This window comes from Neolamprologus multifasciatus, chromosome 2 (assembly GCF_963576455.1).
Source record: "Neolamprologus multifasciatus chromosome 2, fNeoMul1.2, whole genome shotgun sequence".
Lineage (NCBI taxonomy): Eukaryota > Metazoa > Chordata > Actinopteri > Cichliformes > Cichlidae > Neolamprologus > Neolamprologus multifasciatus.
The window spans coordinates 1,247,045-1,264,072 of NC_140440.1; positions in this window are offsets into that span (position 1 = coordinate 1,247,045).

Sequence of the window (17,028 nt, forward strand, 5' to 3'; positions counted from 1 at the left end):
ACTGTTATGGGGAGGCTGTAGATCAGGAAGTAGAGAAGGTTGTCTTCTAATTGGCTGATGGTTTGCACCCTGGCTGCTCCAGAGAGTCCGGAGTCCTTGTATGAATGTGACTAAATGACTACACTACTACACTGGGTATCATGATGGACTCAGTGCTAGTTTCAGCTCTTACTACATGTGAAATATTTTTTATTTTGATAATGATCATTTCCATTGGAGTCAAACATGTCTATGCTTTAGGCAAGACCATTCTTGTGATTGACAAGTAGATACACAAATTTCTTCAATTGATAAGTTTTAGTCCCTCTGAAATCGACTGAGACTTGAATGAAATGGAGTAATTTGCCTTTTATTATGCACACTTGCTGTGGGAAAGTAAAATTTAAAAGAGTGAAAACAAAGCAGCATTCTACTGTGCCTTTTTCTGCCTTTATCCTAAATCTCCATTAATAATCAACTTGGATAACACAGTAGGAAAAACATTAAATATAATTTGTGACCAAATTTAGAGGTTCTAAATTTATCATGACGAGGATAGCCAAACAATCTAATTCACTTTAAGTTCACTTAATCCCAGAGTGAGTCTGACTGTGGAGCTAAACCTAAAGTCTATTGCATTCAGGAGTTATCCAAAGGTAACTTAAATACTATGAGCCATAGCAAAAGTGCACAAAGGATACCTACTTATAGTGGAAACTATCAACAGGCATACAGAAGAGGAACAAGAGAGAGCAATAAGAATTAGAAAAGGACAGAGAGAGATAGAAGAAATAAAGCAGACAGGAGACGGTTCACGCATGGCTGAGCTCTTTATCTGAGCTCTCACCTGAACAACTGACGTCTATCTGCTCTTCAGACTGTCACGGTTGACAATGATACACTGGAGCTTCCAAAAATATCACAGCTGTAGACGAACAACACTAGTGTCAAGAAGACAGAGCAGGGGCTGATGGAAAACTCCTCCCTGGTCCAGAAAATTACAAACAGGAATGAAATCTATGATAACCTTGCAAGTCCTCCAAGGGCCATCGAACTGATCAACAGGGGGGATATGAATACAGTTGCACTCATACATGTCAAATGCAGATACTATAGACTGAAACAACAATCACAGCTCAACTGATTATTTTATCTTCTCAGGTGATTCAGCAACCGCAACAATAATGCATTACTAAGAAATATGAGGTTGGGAAAACATGGCAGTGTTGATTGGTCTCTAAGACCTTTGTAAGACCTTCTTGAGAATTGCTTTATAAATGAATTTTTACTGGCAAGAAAGAACGTTTTACCTTTGACATTTTTGTGGAGCAGTTCATTATACGCAGTGTTGGGGAGTAACGGAATACATGTACCGCCGTTACAAAATATGAGTAACTGTATTCCGTTACACTTCTGGGGATGCAAACTGCATTTTGTTGCCCTGTACCTGTAACATGTGCAATGACAATAAAGTTGAATTCTATTCTATTCTATTCTATTACAGTTACCGTTTAAAAAGGTGGTATTTACTTTGTTGAAATAAATGGATTATACGGCGGTATTTTCCTGTTTCATATTGTCACAGGTCAGGACTGTTTGGGTTTTGTTTGACAGCTATGTTCTGTTGTTCCAGGCGGCAGCGTTACGGTTGCCATGGTTACAGGGTGACGCGCGCCCTCTCTGCGACTGTGTGTTTCCTGGGTAAGAGAGCGCCTTTTTGTTGTTGTTGTTGTGCTAAGCTAATAGACAGAATGCTACAGGTATAGCCCTAAAGAATGTAGCATCATGGGCAGTGTAGTCCGTGCTGCAGGGAGAATGGACTGCCATACCCGTTATGTGTCTGTGAACGCGAGGAGGGAGAAAAAGCAGAGTGGAAAAGTAGAGTTGTCATTGAGCAGAAACGAGAGCTGGAAGCATGTAAATATAATAATAACCACTGCAGCCAAGAAGAGCGCCTGACGAGCCCAGCTGTAAGTAAGCTATTAAGAACTCGACTGTACACCGTGTTTGTGTTTTCCCCCAAAACAATAAGTTCCGTTGGAGCAGCCTTTCAACGCCTCTCTCTGTCTCTCACTAGCAAAGTTGACCCAGACAACAAGGTAAAGCTAGTTTTCGGCTACGAGCCTGACACAGAACCCGACGTATTAGCCAGAGGTCCCTTTACTATGGTTCAGAGCCGTGGACCTTCAGTAATAGTAATAAATCACACAGCAGTAGTACATGTAGTTGTAAAAACCATGATAATATATTAAGTAATCCAAAGTATTCAGAATACGTTACTCTCATTGAGTAACGTAACGGAATACGTTATACATTTTGGGGCATGTTTTTTGTAATCTGTAGTGGAATACATTTTAAAAGTAACCAACACTGATTATATGGCAGAGAGCCTGATGGTGCAGAAGACAAATGCCATGAAAACTATTACCACTTACCTCAAGCAGTGTTGGGTAAGTTACTTTAAATTAGTAACTTAGTTACATTACTAGTTACTTCTACCAAAAGTAACTCAGTTACTTCAAGTTACTCGTTACTTTCAAAGTAACTAGTTACTAGGGAAAGTAACTTTGGTTTTACTCAGAATTCTCTTGTTAATGTGTTGCTTCCATAACTTTGCCAGTCTTCTAGCTTGTTTACTTGCCACAAGTGCACTGTGCCACCTACCAATAGAAAGGAAAAGATAATGTGCATATTTCCACGAGAGAAATCCCACGCCTGGACCGTCATTGACTGCTCCCATGATTCTAGCCTACGTCACAGCGTCATGTGCGCTTTTTACATCCAACACAAAAACTGCAGTCGTGGTGCTTTGATTGTACTCAGAACTCTGAAATTCTGCCTTCTGAATAGGAAGATGTAGGTAACACCAGACTGCAGATGAGCTGCATACAGGACTGGACTGGGACAAAAAATTGGCCCGGGCATTTTGACTAGACCGGCCCGCCATTATAGGAAAAATAAAAGCCTTTGAATGAAAACAAACGCTGTTCTGACAGTGATGTTCACTGTCTTGATGGTATATATGTATCAATCTATCAATCGTTTGTTGTAAGATTCAGATAATTATTTATTAAAAGCTAGACATTTTAAATGAGAATAAGAAAGAAAAGTATTTCTTTGTGCCCACCTCTCCCTGTTAATGCCCTACCTGGCCCCCCTGGCAAAACTTTGCTAGATCCGCACCTGCACAGTTACCAGCTGTCAGCTACATAAAAAAAAGGATCCTGGTGTTATTTGTCTCTCAGAAACAGTTCATAACTTCCCTTCAACTCATTCATGTCACCTAAAAGGTAAACCTGTTTCTCCATCACCTGTTCAGCTCTGATGATTCAGTAAGTACATCTCCTGATTTCATCTTCATGTTTCCCTCTCACCACATATCCAAACCGATATCATGACCAGCAGCTTTTTTGCAGCTGTGGCTCCAGCAAACATCAGCTGATACTAGAAAGTAATATTAAATACTAACAACAGCTGATCAAGCTTAAACGTGCTGCTGTTGTCTAACGCAACCGGCTGGTTTTCAGTTTCTGGCGCAAAGTGGGCGATAAACAAACAAGAGAGCCAATCAGCTGATCATTGATCAGTTTTCATGATTGAAGTAGAAACGGGAGAGGGAGGGTGAGAGGATGAGAGAAGAAGAGGCAGCTGTGCAGCAAACACAGAATAACTCCAGCTTTGTGCCTTTTTCATTGTAGCTGAATTACGGGACAAACTGTTCCTTTTCACCTCAATAAGAAACGCGTAATATTTTCTCTGAATACCAGACGGGACGGTTGGCAACTCTAATAACTTATGAACAAAATAAAGTTCAACATCAGCACCCACCCAGCTGTATAGAAACTCCGTCATGCTAGCTAGTACGCAGTACGGAAAAAGTCAGAATAACGAAAATAAACTTCACCTAAACTTGGTTTATATGTGACCCAGATAGACTGCAGGTCATAACTTCTTACCTGAAGTTCAGTTCACACTTGGACCGGCGGCCTCCTCGGGTCTCTTTTCCTTCTGCGTCCCCTTTCATTCCTCCACCTGCTGCCTCCAACACTTGCTAATGTTATTGAATCTGTGGAAGCTCCGCGATAGCCACCACACTTGTTAGATAGGGTAACAACCCTATCTAAATCCCAGTAACGACTAACGCGTTCCTGATTTTGGCATAATAACTAGTTACCGTGCTCGTTACCACAATAATAATGTAGTTACTGTAACGCGTTACTTAATAACGCGTTAGTCCCAACACTGGACTTGAGGTCAGTGTTGGGCAAATAAACACTTTGTAAACAGTACATAAAAATGCACCATTTACAAAGTGTTTATTTGCCATCCTATATTAGAGTTTAAAAAGCCTTAAAATCTTTCATTTTCACTTATAGTCAGCACCACTTATGGATCACTCAAAGGAAAAAGTTGTCATAAGCACATGTATAAATACTTTGTTATAGACTGGTCCAGAAGCCTCCAGAACTGTAAAATGAAGGTGTCAAAAACTGCTGTTGCTTTGATTGGCTACTTGCTTGTCAGCAGTGATGAGAATAACAGCGTTACTAACGGCGTTACTTTTTTCAGTAACGAGTAATCTAACTAATTACTATTCCTATCGTTACAAAGTCGTTACCATTACTAACAAGAAAATGCAGTATGGTCGTGTTACTATTTTTCAACAAACAGACGGTTGAAGCTGTGTTCAGCTTATCGCACCTTATATCAGTTGCACGGAAGTAGCTGTAACAGTGTGTTCACATCGAACGCAATGGAAAAACGCCCCAAACGCCCCAAATTTGACGCGTGCACATTCGCGCCTCAACGGGTGTCCAAGAAAAATCCAGTGAATCCAGTGAACCGGAAATGTGGGAGGAATGTGGGAGGAAGTTGTGCCAGACGGTATCTTTGCAAGATGGCAGCTGTCGAGCTAGCGGTTGAAGAGAGAGTCTCCCTTCTCTATGTACTGTGGAGAGCAGAGCAGCGGCGTAAAAGACGTCCTCGCCGTACCCGGGTCCATCAGGTCCTCCAGAGGCGTGAGCAGTTTGGTAAGTTTCACCATTTGCTCCAGGAACTGCGCCTGGATGACGGCCGATTCCAGCGATATCACCGTCTTTCACTCGGCCAGTTTGAGGACCTGCTTTCCCGCGTCGGTCCCAGAATCGCTCGCCTAGACACCAATTACAGGCGCTCAATCCCACCTGCAGACTGCCTGTCCATCTGCCTGAGGTTAGTAAAAGTATTTAATACGGTAGTCCTTTATTGATACCTGTACTAATACAGTGGGGCAAAAAAGTATTTAGTCAGCCACCGATTGTGCAAGTTCCCCCACTTAAAATGATGACAGAGGTCAGTAATTTGCACCGGAGGTACACTTCAACTGTGAGAGACAGAATGTGAAAAAAAAAATCCATGAATTCACATGGTAGGATTTGTAAAGAATTTATTCGTAAATCAGGGTGGAAAATAAGTATTTGGTCACCTCAAACAAGGAAAATCCCTGGCTCTCACAGACCTGTAACGTCTTCTGTAAGAAGCTTTTCTGTCCCCCACTCGTTACCTGTATGAATGGCACCTGTTTGACCTCATCATCTGTATAAAAGACACCTGTCCACAGCCTCAACCAGTCAGACTCCAAACTCCGCCATGGCCAAGACCAAAGAGCTTTCGAAGGACACTAGGAAAAGAATCGTAGACCTGCACCAGACTGGGAAGAGTGAATCTACAATAGGCAAGCAACTTGGTGTGAAAAAATCAACTGTGGGAGCAATCATCAGAAAATGGAAGACATACAAGACCACTGATAATCTCCCTCGATCTGGGGCTCCACGCAAGATCTCATCCCGTGGGGTCAAAATGATCATGAGAACGGTGAGCAAAGATCCCAGAACCACACGGGGGGACCTGGTGAATGACCTGCAGAGAGCTGGGACCAAAGTAACAAAGGTCACCATCAGTAACACACTACAACGGCAGGGAATCAAATCCCGCAGTGCCAGACGTGTTCCGCTGCTGAAGCCAGTGCATGTCCAGGCCCGTCTGAAGTTTGCCAGAGAGCACATGGATGATACAGCAGAGGATTGGGAGAATGTCATGTGGTCAGATGAAACCAAAGTAGAACTTTTTGGTATAAACTCAACTCGTCGTGTTTGGAGGAAGAAGAATACTGAGTTGCATCCCAAGAACACCATACCTACTTTGAAGCATGGGGGTGGAAACATCATGCTATGGGGCTGTTTTTCTGCCAAGGGGACAGGACGACTGATCCGTGTTAAGGACAGAATGAATGGGGCCAAGTATCGTGAGATTTTGAGCCAAAACCTCCTTCCATCAGTGAGAACTTTGAAGATGAAACGAGGCTGGGTCTTCCAACATGACAATGATCCAAAACACACCGCCCGGGCAACAAAGGAGTGGCTCCGTAAGAAGCATTTGAAAGTCCTGGAGTGGCCTAGCCAGTCTCCAGACCTCAACCCCATAGAAAATCTGTGGCGGGAGTTGAAAGTCCGTGTTGCTCGGCGACAGCCCCAAAACATCACTGCTCTTGAGAAGATCTGCATGGAGGAATGGGCCATGCAGATCTTCAGATGCCACACAAAAAAATTTGTGTGGCATCTTATTGAATGCAGAACAGCTGACTGTTATGTAAATCGTATGAAATGGTTATAAAAAAGAGTAAAAGGTAAATGGCTGCAAATAACTTGTTGTTTGCAAAACTTGTGCATATGATTTTAAAATTGACAATTTATATTTGCATTTAAGGTTATGAAATTTGATTCGATGAACATGTTTGTGGTTGTTACAGTAAAAATATAACTTTTTCTACTTGGATTTTGTGTTTTTTGTCTGATTTTAGATCAATTGTGTTAATAGAGTATATCAAAATGAAAACTTAACTGTAAATTCAGACATGTGAGGTTGTGCTGAAAAAAATGACACCAAACAAGGCAAAGTAAATAGTTTTTAAAGGTGAAATGTAGAGGTAAAATCAAAAGTGGTTAAAATGGCCAATTATACCTTGGACCCCAGAGGCTTAAACATTTTTTTAAGTAATTAATTACTTTTAGAATCTGGTAACTCAGTTACTAACTCAGTTACTTTTTTGAAGAAGTAACTAGTAACTTGTTAAGAGATATATTCTAAAACACTTCTTCGGTAGAGAATCAGAGAGGAGAAACACACAGAATTTCTTGCTAGCAGGGGCATCTCTCAGAACTCACGCCCCAAGAGTGAGTCTCAGAGAGTGGCCCTGAGGACTTGCCCTGGTCCTTTATTTATACACTTCAGTGGGTGCTTGTGTGGTGTGTGTGTGGTGTGTGTGTGGTCAGAGTGTGACCCCATAAATGACTTCCCTAAACCTGCTGGACTGGAAGTCCAGCAGTTCATCAAACCAAAACCACTTAGACTGGAAACAGATATAACTACGTTAATCCTACTGTAAAACAATAAAACAAGGTACAACCTTTTCCCATGCTCCTAGGATGTGGGGGTGAAAGCCAGAACACCCTGGAATGTTACAGACTTCCTAGGATGAGACCAACTACATACTTCTAAACACAAATGATTACATGCAGTATTCTACCATATTCAAACTTATATCATTAAAAGATTATACTGACTACTAAGTACAATTTTCCATTGACATAACTATAATTAATTACTTTTTCAAAGTAACTTGCCCAACACTGCTTATTAAATCTTCTTAGACTCCCAGGTGAAAATAATCAACTTTACATATATATATATATATATATATATATATATATATATTTTTTTTTTTTTTTTTTTTTTTTTTTTTTTTTTTTTAATTTTTTTGGTCAAACAAAATCCGCTTTGCAGTTGTTAGGAATGATGTGAGTGGGAATGTGTCTTTCCTTTGTTGGGATAAATAGCAAGACAATACATTGCCAAAGGTACTCAACATACCAAATCATTGAATTCAGGTGTTACAAATACTTCTGTGGTCACAGATCTATAAAATCAAGCACCTAGGCATGCAGACTGCTTCTATAAACATTTATGAAAGAATGGATCGCTCTCAGTAAAGCTCAGTAGATTCCAGATTTGTACTATCAAAGGATGCCACCTGTACAAAAAGTCTAGTTGTGAAATTTCCTCAATACCAAATATTCCACAGTCAACTTTTTTTTGTAAAATATATTTTTTGGCCTGTTAACTGGCTTTATTGGATAGCTACAGCAAAGATTGACAGGAGAGGGGAGGTTAAGCCATACGGAACAGGACCACAGGTTGGAATTGAACCCAGGTCGGCTGCTTTCAGCCATGCGGCATATTGTAACCTGTTCAACTGACTGAGCTAAACCAGTGAACCACAGCCAACTGTTAGTGGTATTAAAACAACGGGAATGCAGCAACTCGGCTACAAAGTGGTAGGCTATGTAAAATCACCAAGCAGAATGCAAAGTCTTGGATGCAGTGGAGTAAAGCAAGTGTCAACTGGATTCCAGAGCAGCAGAGATGCGTTCTCTGGAGTCAGTAATCATGCTTTGCTATTCCTATACTATTGCAGTGTCTGGCAGTCTGGGTTTGGTAGTTACCAGAAGAACAGTACAGTCTGACTGCATTGTGCAAAGTGTAAAATTTGGTGGAAGGGGGATTTTGGTGTGGTTATGCTTCAATATATCAACACATTTTGGACACTTACATGCTCCCAAGTTTGTGGGAACACTTTGAGGATGGCCCCTTCATGTTCCAATGTAAGTGAGCACCAGTACACAAAGAAAGCTTTATACTCCTGAGCCACTGGAACCAGAGGTGTTAATAGACCTCTCTGCATTGAATCATATCTGTTATTAATCTGTCTCTCTTCCACATCATGTCTTTATCCTGTTTTCCTTCTCCCACCCCAACCGGTTGCAGCAGATGGCCCCGCCCCTCCCTGAGCCTGGTTCTGCTTGAGGTTTCTTCCTGTTAAAAGGGAGCTTTTCCTTCCCACTGTCGCCAAAGTGCTGCTCATAGGGGGTCATATGATTGTTGGGCTTCTCTCTGTATCTACTGTACAATACAAAGCGCCTTGAGGCGACTTTTGTTGTGATTTGGCACTATATAAATAAAATTGAATTGAAATTGAATTGAAGTTAGCGGGTCAGCAAAGGTCTAACATTTTTCTCCGTTTGACAGCTGTTTAACGTTGGGAAAAAGAACTCTTAGCAGTCCAGACTACTTGTAGTTTGAACATTTGAATAGATGATGGCTCTGACCTCTTGCCAGAATCACTATCAGCATCATACATTTTTTACATTTTATCCAGCATGTTTCTCACCCCACACAAACTAAAGGACACATACTAGACTTTGTTTTCAGTTTCAGAGTAGGGAAGTTTTTTTGTTTGTGTTCATTTTATTTTGATCATGTAAATAATACACAGAGGCTCATTTAGGGAAAGAAAAAAGAACTGCTATAAAAAGTAAAGCAAAATACACCTAATTATCACTTACATTCAAAAAGTTTGAAATGGAGTGGGAAGTAGTGCTTTAGGTTTAAATATTGATTTTCTTTGTTCTGAGGACATTTTTATTTCTGATCATAATTGTATTCTTTCTTCTGATTGGCATTTGTTTAGCACTCACATTTTAATTCACTCCTGCAGACAAATTATCTGATGCTTTTAATGTATTCTTATTCCCTTAAAACAATGTTGGTCTTTCAACTCTTTTTTTCATTGTCTTTCTATTTTAGATTAAATCTTTCTTGTTAAAACATGATTAGCTCCTGTTTCCAAGTACTCACCTTGAATAAATGACAATATTTGCAGCTTAAAACATTCTTGTCGAAAAGCTGAGCGCTTGTGGAGGAAAACTAGTTTACGTGTTCATCTCCTTCATTTAAAGGATCTTGAAATCTTTTTCAACATTTTGGTAAGTGATGTCAGGGCAGTTACAGCACAGGTAGTCCTAAGGTGTTATTTGACACTTAGTGATGTTGTTACTCCTGCTCCACCTGCTGTCCCAATTTCTTTAAATAAAGATTATAAATTTATTCTTTCTTTTTTAGCTGAAAAACATCAAAAACGTAAGGAGTAATATTTTTCCATTAGCATTTTAACTGTCTGCCCCTGCTTCAGCTTGGCGTGTTCTCTTAGAAAGATTTTCACAGTTTCTTTTCCAGAACTGATAAAATTAGCTTTCGCAATAAAAGCATCCTCCTGTTCTCGAGACATTTTACCTGCAACTTTGTTCAAAAATGTCTTTTAGTCTATTGTTTATGCATATATCCCTTTATGTTCACTATAATCAACACCTCACTACTCTCTGGTCAACCCCTGTTTTTTTTAAAGAATGCTGTCATCGACTCACTTAAAAAACATTGGCTGTTGTAGAGCTCATTCTACAGAAACTGCTCTTCTTAGGGTGGCGAGTGACATTTTAATGCAAAATGATGCAGGAGAATGTTCTATTTTGCATATGTTGGATGTTTTTGATACTGCCGGCCACGTCATTTTGCTTTATAGGATTAAAAATCGGGTGTAACCGGATCTGCTTTGGAATGGTTTGCATCATATCTGTCTGAATGGTGCTTTTCTTTGACTGCCTCCAAGTACAGTTCCTCGTACTCTTCTCTCAGCTATGGTTTGCCACAAACTAATGCTTTGGGCCCCTTATTATTTATATCACACGTCCTCCCTCTTAAACACGTTTTAAGCACCTTTAAGGACATTTGCTCTCATGGCTATGCAGATGATATTCAGTTATATATGTTTTAAGCCTCAAGATGTTTCTAAGCTGCAGATCCTAATTGTGCTGAGATTCCATTAAAAGTTGCATGGATGACAACTTTCTTCAATGTAATGAAGAAAATAAATGCAAGACCTTGTCTGTGCCCCTGACAGATTTGTGCCTGAGATAATGAAAGTTCTTGGTCCCCTTGCAACATTTGCTCTATTGTCTATCAGGAGCCTTGGGGTAACTTGAATCTGCTGTTCAAATCTCTGGTTTATTCTTCTGTGTGACACTCTAAAATGGAAATTGTTATTCATGCATTTATTTCATCACATTAGGATTACTGTAATTCATTTTCCATGTGCAAAAACTTCCTGAAGCGTCTGGAAAATCACTCATGTTACTTCATGATTTTGGTTCTAACTTTTAGAACTCTTCATGGACAACCACCAGCTTACATCAGTTTTCTACAGTCTTCAGCAGGTCCCTGAAGCTTTGTGATCAGGGCCTACTTTTTGTATATTATGCAAGGATGAAAACTAAAGACAGGGCTTTTGCAACATACTCTGGAACTCTTTTCCTTTGAGTATGAGATCTGTGGACTCAAAACAGCTCCTAATTGTATTATATGTATTACAGACAGAAAAGAAACATGCAGTAAAAAGACGGGAAACAGATATTTGAAGATTAAACTGATTGATTTATGTATGTCAAATATTTCACTTTGGTATTCATAAATCATACATCATATTAGGACACATAATAAAAAATTTCATTCAAAAGCTAAAAAAGGCTTTTAGTTGACTGTTGCATTCAAGTTGGCTTACATCTTGAGGAAAAATTATTTACAGCTAAAAGATTGTAAATTTTCTTTTACCACTTTTACGGAAATTGTTTATGGTGTCTCTTGAGAGGAAGAATGATTACAGTATCATCACAAATATCACAAATCAAGTATCCTTGGGCAACATAGTAACCCCACGTTGCTCTCCGATGCATCCATCGGAATGTGAAAGTAGTTAGGAAGCCCTCAAAGTTTAGAAGAAAGTGACTGAGTTAATGTGGAATGTTGTATAGAGCACTTTGAGTACGCTGGGAGAGTAGAAAAGCACTATGTAAACACTATGTAAGAATCAGTCCATTTTGGCGTGCTAATATTTCTACAACAGATTTTAATCCACATCAACCTGTTCGTATGATGATACAGTAACCCACTGCGTTGTTCCAATTTTGGACTTGAGAGTCTGTCTCCAGTGCTTCTCTTTTTGCCACTCTCAGAGTGGGGTTTGGATGTTCTCCTTGCACCTGTCTGTGTTCTCTCTAGGTACTCTGACTTCCTCCCATAGTTTTAAGAAATAAGTACCTCTACTTTCAAAACCTTAGAAGGTATATTTACTGTGAGATGAATTATTAGTTCAACTCATTGTGCACCTTACAGACCTTAAGCTGATGTGAACCTAAATAGAGTGAACAATAACAAATGTATTGCTGTTCTGAACCACTCAAGCAAGCAAATTTTGCTGTTACACTGCTGTGCTTGTTTTGTTGTCAGAGACATGTATGCTGCAGTGAGTAAGAAAGTTGAGCATCCTGTAGAGATATTTTACAGTGCAAACAGCAAAGTGTGTAGAAAGAAATTCTCTACTATGACAACGCCACGAATTTTCACAGAAATATGAAAATATAACTTTCTCTGAGAACAAGCAGTAAAAGAAACAAAGAGAGAAGGTGGAAAATCCCTCAGACAGACCCAGACTCCCCCCATGTAATGCTCTGTGGCAGGCAGGATTTGGACCCAGGTAGAGGCAGAATGTGAAGCTTTTATTCCTTGTTGGAGATTTATTGATGGAAATATTGCAGGGACAAATAAGAAATAATGAGACAAGGAAGTTAAACTCAAAGTGCAAGAGACTATCAAAATAAAACAGGAAATAACCTGCACCAAAACAAGGAATGCAAATGTTAAATGTAACTACATTTTCCATTTCATGCTATGACTTGTTGATACAGTTTAAGGTTTTAACAACAGCCTGGTAAACACCCAGCTGAACTCTGAGCATCACAACATAATACTGCTGGAATAATAAAAACAACCCCCAAAACGTTTTTGCTGCATGAAGAACACAGATTTATATAAGCTTTCTAAAGATTATGCGGTCTATTAACTGATCAAAGTGGGTTTAAGGGTCTTCTGCGTTTATATTGTACTGCAATATAACACAATACAATTATTTAATTTGACAGCCTATGGAACAGATTTGTGGCTGCTCCCTTTACTTTAGAAAGATGCAGACAGTTCACTTTTGTAATAACCAGCATTCTGCCAAGTTTTAGGACAGACCCAAAGTTTTGGCACTGCATTCCAAATTTGGAGACATCTTCAAAAAGTACCAACTACGTATTTGTTTTGATAACATCTCCCCTCCCTAAAAAGAAACTCTCCCAGACTTTAAAAAATGTCCAGTAATTTTCTTCATTTTTTTAGTTCTCAGACTTTTCTGTAAATGGTAAAACAGAAAATTCTGTAGATCTACAGAATATTCTGTTTACTATTTATGAAAATTTCCTTCACCTCTAAAATGGAAAATTCTGTTTATTCTCAGTATATTTTCTGTACCATTAAATGACAACCATGCATTTCTGTACAATTAAAACTTTATTCACCATTTTCTCAAAAAGTCTTACATTTAAACTTTTTAATTAATCTGTGCATTGTACACAATGCTGGTGCATTTAATGTTAAACATCATTTTATTCTCCTCAACGCAAAAACCTACAATAAAATATAATGACAGCATCCATCTCGTTATAAAATAATTGTTTAGTTAATACAAGAATAACTAATACAAGAACAAAATAACTCACAATCTTTAAAATTTGAGAAAAATTGAGCATTTTTATTTTCCTTGAAATCATTTTGTCCTCATGTAAATATATACATGCACTTTCAATTGGCTTGAAAGTGTTTTCTTCAACAGCATATCTGACAAATAAAAAATGTCATAATATTTAACAACATTTGAACATTTAACAATATCCAAAGTACCTTTAAGTTAGAATCACTGCCTTGTGGATGTTTTGCCTCAGTCAAAGAGTTGAATTGCGTTTAATTCATCAATGAATCCGAGTGAACAATTGTTCTAGATTAACACTGTAAGGTCTTTACCTTACAATCCAAAGCAGCTTGTTTGCAGGGTTAGCTCATCTGAGCAGGCGACCATATGCTGTATGGCCAGAGAGCAGTGGGCCCCGCTTTGAATCCAACCCACTGCCCTCTGCTGCATGTCTTTCTCTCTCTCCACACTGTTCCAAAAAAAAATAGTAATGTCAAAGTATCTTACTGTATATTTTACAGTTTTGTACTGTCTTTCTAGAATATCATTAAATTTACAGAAGTAGACTGTGATTTTACATGTCAAAGGTAAAATAACATAACATCACTGTAAATATAGTAAAACACAATTTTCTTGTTTTTTAAATATATATTTTTTGTGCATATGCATATTTAGATTGTAAAAATACATTCAGAAATGTATCATAATTTCACAAATATTTGTCTGTTATGTGAGAGAATAATCTGTTAAATACAAATGTAATACTATGGAAAAATATATAAAATGATCGAAAATTAATGAGAATAATCAATAATTAAAGGAGTATTTGAATTATAATTTTGCTGAAAATTTCATGTCATCTAGGTCTGATTCAATAATTCAGAGGTAACAGGTGAAAATATAATTAATAGGAATAAAAACTAAAAAAAACATATAAAACATTGCATGGCCACGCTGTGCTAATTATATATTTTAAAAAATAAATGTAGAGGTAGGAATTGCAATTAATATAAATCTCAAAGTATTCACAACATTCCTTTTTTTTTTGCCTGTCCCGTTTGGTTCTTTTGCCATCAGAATTATTGTCTAAAGGCGAGGAAAGATGCCCAACGGATTTACTTTACCAAATTGACCATCACAGCCTTGCCGTAATGGTCTATTTGATTCACCTTTTATTGTTTATTTTATTTTATTCATTTTTTTTATTTTCACTTGCTAGATACAGGACAGACTTGAATGAGGAAAAGAAAAGGGGGAAAGGAAGAGGGGGAAAAAACAGCGGAGAAGAGGGATGGGGATAAAGGGCAAAAAAAACCAAAAACCAACTAAATAAGCAGACAAAAAAAAATACATATATCAATCACCTGGATCACCTGTTGAGAAAGAAAAAAGAAAACAAGCAGAAGAAAACGAGAGCAATACAATAAACAACATCACGATGATCTATGGGAATATAACAGTAAATACTAAATATTAAACATTATTGTGCAGCACGTAAGATCGACAGCGCACAGTGTGCTTTGAGGTAGGAGCCAAAAAGAGTGTAGTTTGTGTGTGTGAGCACCCGTGTGTACACCTGTGAGCATGGACGCGTTTGCTTTTAAAAGGTTCCTTTATGTAATGATCTGCTAGAGGGTGTGGGGAGCCACAGCCCCGTCCTCCAGGGCATGAAGCAGGTATGGAGGAGATCAAGACTCCAGACATCCAGAGGCCCCCAGAACACAAGAGACCAAGGAAGACCAACAGAGGGGGAGCTGCGCCACTATCCCAGAAGGAGCTAAGGAGAGTCCCAGATGAGGGGTCACTCAGCAGCCACGGAGCAGAAGCCAGGGGGGGTTGCAGTGACGTGCCCGTGAGCTCCGCCGGCAGCCAGCTGCGCCAGAGTGACCGAGCCCCAGACCGAGAGGCCGAGGGCACCCCACCCCTGAAGTGGCCCGAGCGAGCCCCAGGCTCCAGGCCCCGATAAGCAGCCACCAAGGACAAAGAACCACCAACGCACCAATGTCTGAGGGCGTCTGCCACTGGCAGGGGAAGTGGTGGGGGGAGATAGGCCTCCATACCTTAGAGGGTCTGAGATGTCCCCACAGAGGTGGCGTCTGATACCCAACCTCACATATAGACACAGACATACAGGCACACACAGATACAAACATCCATTCCCACCCTCATGCTCTCATATGCAATTACTCAACACTCAACCAACGTGGAGACAGACATAGAGAGACACTGTACACACAATCACACTCCCCAAGCATACTCTAAGAACCGGGTCTAGGTACCTTTGCCCCTGGAGGGGTAAACTGCACCCAGACCCAGGTGGTGTTACCCTTTTTTTCCCTGCGGTGGGGAGAAACAGACCGCCCCGACTCCGCAGCAGCAGGGAGGCCCCACACTCCAGACCCCAGTCGGACGGCCAACTCCTCCTCCCGGCCACCCGCAACAGCAGGTCGCAGAGAACGGGGGTGTGAGAAGACTCCAAAACCTCCCTCTGCCCGCTCATATGTAGTGTTGATGCATGTGTGTTCTAAGGTGCATTTAAAACCCAGGAGGGCATGGAGCTACCTGCCAGAGAGCAGCAGGTAAGCTCATAGCCCCTCCTGATAGCCCTCAGTGTCTACGTGTATTTAAAATTGAGGGGTGGGCAACGACGCCAGGGGTGAGGTGTACACCCTGATGGTCTTTTGGAGTCCGTGTAGCGTGCCCACCCCCAAGATCCTATATGTATGTGTTATGAGAGTGTGAGTAATGTGAATGTCTAAGTGGTGAGATAAAATTGAGGCACAAGAAGCCAGAAGGGGACAGAGGGGGGGATGCCTCCCCTGCACCCTGGTGACACACCTTTACCCCAAGGCCCTGCATGTGTGGGTGATTGTGGTGGAGCGGGAAGAGGGAGGCAGCTGGAGATGGGGAGGGAAGGAAGGGAGGGGGCCAGCTTCCCCGCTGACCCCAGTAGGCACCCCCATACTCCGCAACCCGCCAGGGAAAAGGGGGCCCAGGCCCATCCGGACCGGGACCCAGAACAGCAGCGCCGCCCGGCCCCACAGAGCCTGGGACAGCCCACCTGACCCCACCACAGAGAAAACTGCACCCACCCCGTCATCAACTCATCTTCCAGACTACACAAGACAATAGACGCCCAGGCTGAGATCTTCCTCCACCTCTCCTGTATCTCCCCCCCCCCCTGCAGAGTGAGTTCCTGAAGAGAGGAGAGCTCCTGCAAGATGTAACAACCTCCCCCACCAGTTGAAGAGCCCCCCAGGTGGCTCGATGCACTGGCGACACCCAGCGCCAGGGCCGGGACCCCATACACCCACCCGCCCACAACCCCAGCAACATACCAACCAGCCCCCGAGGCCCAGCCAGGGCCCCAGCCCAGAGACGGAGTGCCCCCATAACCTGACGCCCCTCCCGGACCCACCCAGGGGCAGCCAGGCTACCAGGTCAGTAACCCACGTCCATCAGTTAAGATGCGATTTGATACCGGTAAGTTAAACAGATGTTAATGCAAGTTAGTGTGAGTGGATAGGGAAAGGGTGTAGCGGATTCTTATCTGG